Source organism: Primulina tabacum, chromosome 9 (assembly GCF_025594145.1).
Source record: "Primulina tabacum isolate GXHZ01 chromosome 9, ASM2559414v2, whole genome shotgun sequence".
In the NCBI taxonomy this organism is placed as follows: domain Eukaryota; kingdom Viridiplantae; phylum Streptophyta; class Magnoliopsida; order Lamiales; family Gesneriaceae; genus Primulina; species Primulina tabacum.
Window position 1 is genome coordinate 15,843,360 of NC_134558.1, and position 10,579 is coordinate 15,853,938.

At 38.4% G+C, this 10,579-nt stretch overlaps 1 non-coding gene across 1 annotated transcript; it reads left to right on the forward strand.

The window, feature by feature from the left end:
• Nucleotides 1–2,703: 2,703 nt before the first annotated feature.
• On the forward strand, nt 2,704–2,809 carry LOC142504698 (small nucleolar RNA R71). Its single transcript, XR_012804320.1, has one exon. It is a non-coding gene; the product is annotated as a small nucleolar RNA R71 (small nucleolar RNA).
• Nucleotides 2,810–10,579: the final 7,770 nt, after the last annotated feature.

Here is a 10,579-nt window from a genome sequence, read left to right on the forward strand (position 1 = left end):
TGTGAGTAAAAATATCATGTCCTGAGTCATAACGTGAAAATAACTTATCATGAGCAATTATAATACGTGCATAACTGACTGAAAATCATAAGTGAAATGCTTGCTCAATAGAGCCCTGTAATGAAATAGCATGTAATAATTTTCTGTTGAGATAATGGTCTACTCAAGTGGCCTCTGCACTGAACTGAACTGAACTGACCGGTAAGTGACCACCAGGTGAAGTAATGTTTGTCTAATCAGACTAATGCCACAGTATACTGGGTGGAACTGAACTGAACCGGTAAGTGACCACCGGGTGAAGTAATGATCCCATGATAGTGAAATGGCCACAAGCAATATCGTATAAATCTCAAAAATAAACATTTTATATTTTTATGCACGTAATATAATTAAATGGCTTAATTAAATATCTTGTATTATTTTACCACATGGATTGGATCGTTCCCAGGCTCGCTGCGACCTAAATTTAACAGGAAAAAATATGCAAATGATTTTCTTGACCAAACTTTGTAATTGAATCTAAAAACGAGACAATTACGCCCAACGACTTCGTATTTAATCATGACTCCGTGCCAACCCGAACCAACACCTAACCATCATTTAGTCATGATTAAAATACATCTAAAATGATGAAATAATGCTCCAAAAATGATGCAAGTCGAAATTTTGGTGAATGGAGGCCAAAACATGAAACGCTCTTTCAAGAGTCAATTTGGCATATCGCACCGTAAATTCTCGTACGACCTTAAACTTAACTGAATCACAAACGATCAAAAACACGACCTTCCCAACTCGATGAGGTACTGTCCAGTCCAAGGCCATAGGCTAAAAGCCAACGAAGAACTCAAACGACCCTCTGAACCGAAGCAGCAAGTTGCTGTCCAGAAATTCCAGCAACCGCACTTGTACTTACATCGCTTCGTTTGCGATACTATTGGTCATTGGAGCTTGAACCACCGACCAGAGCCTCTTCCCAACATCCTAAGGTGTGGCTTGAACCATGGCTAAGGGCCCTAGGCCAAAGAAAATCCAATCCAACACCCAAGACAACACCAAGCTTCAACTGAGAATTCAAAAATCTGTACGGTGATGTTTCTGAAATTTTGTTTTGTTGCTGTCATGCATCATACCAGTGGCCATATGGTTGACCATGGCTTGATCTAGACATCATGGGGTATGGCGTGAATCAGAGCTAAGGGCCAGAGGCCAACCAAGGTCCACTCCAAACCACCAAAAACCGAGGGACACATGCAGAAATGAAATTGGGATCGAAGGGGCTGTTCTTGTTTTGATTTGAAAACCGATTCCACCATGTACCAAGCCTTGAAAGGTCGACTTGGTCACGTCTTAGACATGATATGGGGGAGTTCTAACCATGGCTATAGACCCTTAGGTCAGCCAAGATCAGAAACTCTCCCCTTGACAGCAAGGTGACAAAATTGAACCACAAGTGACACTAGGAGGGAGTTGCTATCATATCCGATTTCCAGTATGCATGGGCTTAAACTATTGGACCAATATGATCCTAACATGTCCTAGTACATTTCTAGATGCAGCCTTGGGAGCCTGGACACGAGCCAACCAACTGAAACCATCAAACAATACCCCAAACCGTGAAGCAATGAAGTGACCGTAAAATTCTGCACATGATTTTCGAAAAATGCGTCTTATGTATTTCGGTTTTTGCTTCAAAAAAATCATGAGTATGATGTTTTAAAATATTAATATGGCTTGATTGAAGAGTAAATAAAAGCATATACATGCCTTGGTTTCGTTTTGAAAAGAAAACGAACGAATATGACGACGCGGGGCGGAGGAGACGGAGTGATCTTCTTGTTCTTGTTTCTAATCGATTTTTTTTTTTTTTTACAATGAGAGTGCTCTGAATTTCGGTGGTGAGGAAGAGGGGGAAATGGTTAGGAGAATGAAGGGGAATTGCAATATAAAAGGGATTCAAATGGCATGACCAAGTCTTGCTCCCTTTGAATTTGAAATGGTTTGATATTCAAGAGATTTTAGGAGGGATAATGGGGTGCAAATGACCGATTCTACCATGACAGAACAAGGCAAGGATAATGATTTATTATTAATTAATGGTGATTAATAAGTGAAAGGATTATCACACTAAAAAATAACAAGGAATGGGTCAAAGGTGGTGAGTTGTCAAAGAAATGCTTAATCATCTAGGGGGTGGCCGAAATTAAGCTAATAAACGGTGGGGAAATATTGCTTAGTTAGTGTATTTTAAATCTTTAGAGTCTCATCTATCCTTTAAATAATTTAGTGAATTAACACATTAATTATGGAACCTAAATGAACTTATTTCCTACTTACCTCAAGTTACTTAAATAATTTCTTAAACCTTCTTTTAACTTAAATTAACTTATTAGTTAGCTAAAATAAATTCTGGGAATGTTTTCTTAATATTAAATTTTATCTCAAAACTTCAACTCCAGTCCGGCCTCACTTAATTAACTGAAAAGGCAACAATTAAACTACTGCGTAAAATAATTAAACTTAAAGGAAAGAATTTAAATACTCATGCAATAAAATCGTTTTAATTTAAAATACTAGAATTATGCATGGCTTATACGTGGTCTAATTTACGGGTTCTAGAGATTTCCACAAGCAGCATCATCTATCATAGTACGATTAGGAGTAAACAAGCCATAATAAAATGTTTGAATGACTAACCCAAGCGGTATTTCGTGATGCAGGCATCGTCGTAATAAATCTTTGAAGCGCTCCCATACCTCATATAAAGACTTCTGCTCGAATTGTGCAAATGTGATGATGTCTGCCCGTAGCTTCATGGTCTTAGATGGAGGAAAGTATTTAATGAGAAATGATTTCACCATGTCCTCCCATGTGGTGATAGAACCTACATGCAAACAATTTAACCTGGCTTTAGCTTTGTCACGTAAGGAGAAAGGAAATAAACTCAATCTAACAGCATCATCAGAAACTCCATTAAATTTAAAAGTATCGTAAACTTCAAGAAAATCTACGATGTGCTTGTTTGGGTCAGCTAACGCAGATCCCCCAAACTGGACCATATTCTGGATCATTTGAATTATAGCTGGCTTGATTTCGAAGTGGTTTGCTCGCACAATAGGCCTCACAATGCTGGGGCGTGCACCATCCAAAGAAGGCTGGGCATACTCTGGCATCGGTATGCGGCGTGGCACCTCAACATGTCTATCTTCATGGTTTTCCTCCTCATACTCGTGCTCGTGCCTCTCCATCAGTTCCTTAAGTCTCTGCTGCTGTCTCTTTCTACGGAAAGTTCTTTCAATTTAAGGGTCAAACTGCTCAAGCTCCAAGTCAAGTGACTTTGGCATGCACTGGAAAAGATATCTGAATAGAATATAGAGTGTTAGCTCAAGAAAATTAAAAAAATGCTAAAGAAAATAACTAAAAATAAAATTATGAATTAACAGTCCCCGGAAACGGCGCCGAAAACTTGATCGAGCAAAACTTGCACTGTAAAACTCTTGGTCAAAATTAATAATATCTAATCTCGAAATAATCGCAAGAGCACGATGACAAGTTACAATATAATGTACTAGAGTACGAGTATCGTTCCATTAGAGACTGTATTTTACAATCATTATTTTCAATTATTAAATCTTTAGCGACGAAATTTGAATGATTGTTTACTACTACTATGTTTAAATAAAAAATACAAATGAAAAAAGTTCAGGAATTAAATGCTGAAATATATAAGCTAGAATGGTTTATTTAAGTTCAATGAGAAATGAATTTGTTGGAAATCTCGGTTAACCTACCCCTCATTATTTACTTAATTCGCTCGACAGTGATTTACGCTTTTCACATGATTTCCTACACAATTGAAACGCCCTCTCGAGCTATGACAAATAATTTTACTCAGTGAAGAAATTAAATTTTTTAATTATTTATCAACGGTGAATTGCATTCTGATTTATAAAATCCCCTAGTTTTCGACCCTTAGGATTATAACTATCGACATGTATCTAATTTCATATTTCCATGTAAATTTTAGATCCACGGACTATGTTACTCGTTCTTATCACAAGCTATTCTCTCGAACTCACTCGCGATATGTGATGAATATTAAAATTAGCTACGGTTCAACAATACAATGAAAATAATAGCACACTCAAGAATAAATCAAAGATCGAGACGTAAATTAATTAAATAAAAATTCGGAGTAGGATCCCATTAATCCCAACAAATAATGTAAATTAGCTACTCTATGTCATAATTAAACTAAGCAAAAAAATGTTTGAATATGAGAAAATAAACTCGAAATACTAGACGTGACGAAATTTGCGAAGAACGGTGCCCGGAAGTCTCAAAATCTTCAATCCAAGCACTTGCTCCAAGCTTTTCTCTCCTTCTTCTCTTCCTTGGCTATGAATAATGTCTGAATCAATCTCCAAATTCGTCCCAATCCTTTACATATCAGCCTCCTTCAGAAAATTAGGAAATAAATCGTGCAAAAAATCTTTCCAAAAATTAAGCGGCGGTAGGGCAGTCAAATTCTACGCTCGAGCGCCACATCCTCTGTATTCATCTTTTTCTCGCAGCCAACCGCGCTCGAGCGGTCAAATCCTACGCTCGAGCGCCAACTCTTTTGTATTTTCCTACTGTACTCATACCTCTCGCGCCCAAATGGTAGAATATTACCGCCCGAGTGCCATGTTCTCTGGAGTTTATCTTTACAAACTACACCTCGCGCCTAAGCTGTAAGATTTGACCGCTCGGGCGCCAGCCTCTCTTTCCATTTTCCTTTGCTTGCAAATTTTCATTCCGATTTCAGCTTTCCGGCCAATTTATTTGCAAATTCGTCACGTACAAGTGAGGCACGATCATATGCATATGCTTACTCTAAAACGAACAAAATGTAAATGAAATGCACGCATGTACAATGAAAACACACACAAAACTAATGCAATAAAACATGTAAAAACCATACCTATCAGGGACATAGTCGACTGTATGGAACTGGTAAGACTGATCTCTAAGGGATGTGAGATAGCACCAAGAGATAGACACATACTTCCCTGAATTCATAGGCCTAACAGCCCAACCCTTTAGCTCCCAATTAGGTCAACTCTACACTGCCACGAGTATAAGAAAATAAAAGTTGTTTCATTATTAACAGCATAAATTTTGCCCTAGTAGTAAGCACTTGTTCCTAATAAGTAGTATCAGAGTGAGTTTTTCCAATCTCTGGATTTTCTTATATATACTGATGACATCTTTTAATAAAATCCCTATGTTTTTTCAAGAAAAATATGATGACTAAAAATTCAGATGCGGGCACATCTGTTAGCGCAAGATGACGACATGAGCAATATCATAACCGACAGACCCATGAAGATCATGAAAGCTAATACTTTAGTAGCTATATCAGAAGGAACACCACAAAAGGTTGATAAGGGAGCAGACTGTCGAGGACAAAAAGAAAGTCAACCTGTACAACGTGGCCAGAGATATCCTTTACAAAACACTGGATAAAAATAAGTTTGGTAAACCTAAAACTTGTTCTACAACTAAGGAGATCTTGGAGAAGCTAAACAAAATCTGTGAAGAGAATGATCAAACCAAAGAGAACAAGTTGATGGTAGCCAATCAAAAATTTGATAACAACAAGATGAAGGCTGGAGAGACCATGAACAATTTTTGTCAAGATTCAGCAGCATTGTGATCGAGCTGGCTGTCCAGGAAAAAAGTACATCAACAGAGAAGTGGCAATGAAATTAATGAGAGACCTTCCAAGAGAATGAGATGACAATATAATAGACATGTGTGAATCAAAATATATGTGTAAGGTCCAGAAATTCAAACGATATAACCTGACTGCATGAAATTATATGATTTATTAAAATGTCCGACTTATGATTTTAAATGCATTAAGTACATGATCACGACATGATTTTTATGATTATATGACATGTTTTACTTGACAGCATAAAATAGGGCTTTTAGCAGCATTCGATACTCGATCGAGGAACGGAGACCAGTGACATTTGAGAAAAAATGTTTTATTAAATAATTATCTTTAATTATTTAATATATGGTGTATTTATTTTTTAATTTTTGAAAATGAGCATTTTGAAGATATTTTTACACGTTGAACTATATTTTAAACCGGTAGCGGCTTTTAGCAAAACAGAGGACTTTTTGAGGGCTCGAATAATATTTTTGAAAATATATTTAAACGAAATATTTTACGTACTTGTTAATGGGCTTAATGGACCTATTATAATAGGATTTTGGGCCAAGCTCATTTCTCCTAATACTTTGAAATAGGCCCATTATCCTATTATTTGATATACTAGTTTATTCTCTCCAAAAACCCTAGTCCCTCACCACATTCACTCGGCCGCCCAACCCTTCGCTTCCAACAGCAGGTTTTCGATCGGTTTTGCAAGGAAAATGCAGCCAAAGTTTTTCCTGTCCCTCCAGTGCCCGTACCTCACTTCAGTTGAGTTGTTTTTCGAGCGTATATATGAAAATGCATGCCCGATACATTCTTTTTCTCGTCTTTCACACTATAATAAATGTTGTTGATTGATTACGCATGATATTTTGTAGATCTAATGTTTTATGTGAGTTTCAAATACATGCTCATGAAGAAAACCAATTTTTATGCTTTGATTATCATGTTTTTGGCACATATTGTAAGGGGATTCCAGGATCGATTGGTATGAGGATCAAACATGTCGATATGAAGGAGCTTAGGCGTGAGAAACAGATCCGGAATGAGCCTTGGTTAGTGGTTGATCGGGTTTTGTAGTTATGGTTTGTTTGAGACTTGGCTTGGGTTGTTCGGGGGGTAGCATGCATGACTGGTGCATGGGCTTGTAAGCCATGGTTAGGATAGTTCAGGAGGAGTCACTCGTGGTCTATGAGAGGTTGGTTCGAGCTTGGTCTGGGCTGGTTGGGCGTGGTATAGTGTTTTGCTTTGAAGTTAATTTGGGTTTTTGTTCGCAAGGGGTGGCGCCAGGGTGCTGCCCATTTAGTGCCACATTTCTTGAGCTTCGTCTCTTGTAGCACTGCAGCGCTTGTGCATGGTGCCTGTCCAGTTCCACCGGGCTACACAACCAGCGCCTAGGCGCCATTCTAGGGTAGGTGTTTTAAACGATTATTATGAGCATGGTTCTTTTTGGGTTTTCCAACAGGTTATGTCGATGTGTCTGAAGTTGTAGATGGTTTATATTGGGTCATACAATGTTTGGTTAGGAGTCTTTAAATTATGGTTACTGTTGTAATCAGAATTTCGGATTTTGACAAATTAAGCGATTGAAGATTGCAGACTGATCGACTTAACTGAAATTATTGGAACTGAAATCACTTAAACTGAAGTTGCCCGAATTGAAAATTAATGTGCTAAACGAAGGCAATCGAACTGATCGTAGCTAACTGAATCTGTGAAGATACTGAACTATCAGTCAAGAGAGCTCAGTTATACAGTCAGCTCAACTAATCGACTATATACTCAACTTATAGTCAGTTGGACACGTCATCAGCTGAAGCGTAGCCAACAACCGACAATCTGTACAAAGCAGACTATAACTTGTAGTGGGAGCGTCGCATATCAGAACGCTATAGTGTACTATTGTCAGAAGAATGTTGACACGTTCAAAAAGGACAAACCAACAGTTATAAGTCATTTTAATGCATTAAATATTACCGTTGGAAGCAAAGCCTATAAATAGTCATGGAGTTCAGCTGAAAAAAGAACTTTACGCACATTCATTCTGAGTGAATTTTTGAATTCAAGCTTACAAGATCAGTTACAAAAAAGCACACACTTAATAGACATATTCATAGATTTCAGGCTATCTTTCGAGCAAAAGGCACTAGCACATCTCTTATTGTATTTGATCTTTTAAGATAAGTCGTGCTTAAAAAAGAATTTCAGTTGTATACTATAAAGTTGTAAAGATATAAGAGTTTTAGTTTGGCAGTGTTTAAGACCAAGTTGAAGTGGGTTATTACAATTTCTGTAATTAATCGAAGTCTATTAGTGATATCCTATCCTTGTGATAGAAGGGGTGACGTTTGGAGCATTTGAAGTCTCCGAACATCTAAAAAATCTTCGTGTTCATTATATAAATTATTCTTTGAGTATTCAATATGTCAGTCGATTTATTTCCGCACTATATTAGCTAACTCACTGACATCGACAATAAGATTCTTGAATTTAGTTTATCACTAAACTAATTCATCCCATCGAAAAAGATTTGAAAATCTTTAAGTGTTTAGTTAACCCCCCCTTCTAAACATTTTTAGCCATCTATTCGATCCTAACAAGAGGTATCAGAGCAGTTTCAATCTTATTTCTGAATACTTTCTATCTATACATCTGATTACCATATCGTCTTTCAATAAAATCCTCATGTTCTCAAGAGAAGAATTCGATGATTGGAAGATCAAAATGCAAGCTCATTTAGCTGCACAAGATGATAATATGTTGTACGTCATAACTGACGGACCAATGAAAACATTGAAAGCAAATACAGCTATCACCATAACTGAAGGAGCACCCCATCGCATTGAAAAACCACGAGAAGAATGGACAGCTGAAGACAAGAGGAAAGAAAACTTGGACAATGTAGCAAAGGAAATTCTGTTAAAAAAGGTTGGACAAGATCACCTTCAGTAAGATCAAGATGTGTAGAACAGCTAAAGAAATTTGGGAAAAACTGATTCAGTTATGCGAAAATAATGAGAAAACGAAAGAGAACAAACTCTCAGTCGCTGTACAAATATTTGATAACATCAAGATGAAGACTGGAGAGTCAATGAATGAATTTGATGAACGAGTCAGCAGTATTATCAATGAACTGATGGACTTAAAGTGTATTCAAATAAAGAAGTTGTGTTGAAAATTGTTCGAGGTCTTCCCAAAGAATGGGATGTTAAGACGATGACTATGATAGAATCGAAAGACCTGAACAAGGTAGAACTACACTATTTTTTTGCAGATCTTAAAGCCTATGAATTCGAACTGCAGACGAGAGAAGGAGAACCTTCAACGCCACCAGCCACAGCTGCTCTCAATGCCATGAAATTGGAACCAATTGATTCAACTGAAAATACCATAGAACAGCTGAGTAATGACACCATGTAATTATTCGTTACAAAATTTGGAAGATTCATGAGAAGGAATCAATGTTCCTTCTAGAGACAATATCAAAAGAACACATATAAGGAAGAACCAAACTCTTGCTACAACTGTGGCAAAACATGAAATTTCATCGCTGACTGTCCTAAGCCAAAGAAGGACAATTGATATTTAACTGAAAATGGAGAGAAGTCAGTTGATTTAGCCACTTGATCTTGATCATCTGGATCACCTTGTTCCGGAGTCTCTTCTCCTGCCTGTCCAAAATCTGAGTGGATCTCTCTTCGAATGACAAGTGCGATGTCAGCTGAAGTGGCTCATAGTTAAGCACATACGAAGGATTCGACATGTACTTCCGCAGCATGGAGACGTGGAATACATTATGAACTCCCGCCAGATTCGACGATAAGGCAACTCTGTACGCAAGTGTCCTCACTCTCTATAGGATCTCGGATGGTCCGATGAATCTAGGGCTGAGCTAGCTCTTCTTCCCAAACTTCATCACACCCTTCATCGGTTCTACCTTTAGGAACACATGATCCCCTACTGCGAACTAAAGATCTCGCCGCCTATGATCAGCATAGCTATTCTGGCGGCTCTGTGCAGTCTTCATCCTGTCCCGAAATCTGGCCACTAAATCTGCTGTCTGTCTGACAATATCCGTACCCAACTATGCTCGCTCTTCTACCTCATCCCAATACACTGGTGACCTACACTTCTTCCCGTACAGTGCCTCATATGGAACCATACCTATCGATGCCTGTTAAGTGTTGTTGTATGTGAACTACACAATAGGTAACTTCAGCTCCAAGCAGCCCTTGAAGTCGATCATGCAAGCTCGGAGTAGGTCCTCCAGATTCTGAATCACCTTCTCTGACTAGCCATCTGTCTGTGGATGAAAAGCAGTACTGGACAGTATCTTCGTACTCAATGCCTGATGGAAGCTCTTCCAGAATGCAGACGTGAACCTCAGATCCCTGTCTGACACGATGGACACTAGAATCCCATGCAGTCTTACTATCTATATGACGTACAGCTCTGCGTACTGAGTCATGGTGAAAATCTTCCTGATCGGTAAGAAATGAGCTGATTTAGTGAGCCAATCAACAATCACCTAGATGGCATTGAATCCTCAAGTAGTCCTCGAAAGCCTGTCACAAAATTCATAGAAATGTTCTCCCATTTCCACTCGGGAATAGGGAGTGGTCTCAGCTTCCCTGCAGGTCTCTGATGCTCTACCTTGACATGCTGACAATTCAACACTCGGAGACGAATTGCAGAATATCTCTCTTCATGCCCGGCCAATAATACAAAGTTTGTAAATCCTTATAAATCTTCGTACTCCCTGGATGGATGGAGTACGGGGTGTTGTGGGCCTCGTTCAAGATATCTGCTTGAAGGGTATCACTGTCAGGAACCCATAGGCGGTCTCTATATCTGACTATGTCTTCCACAACT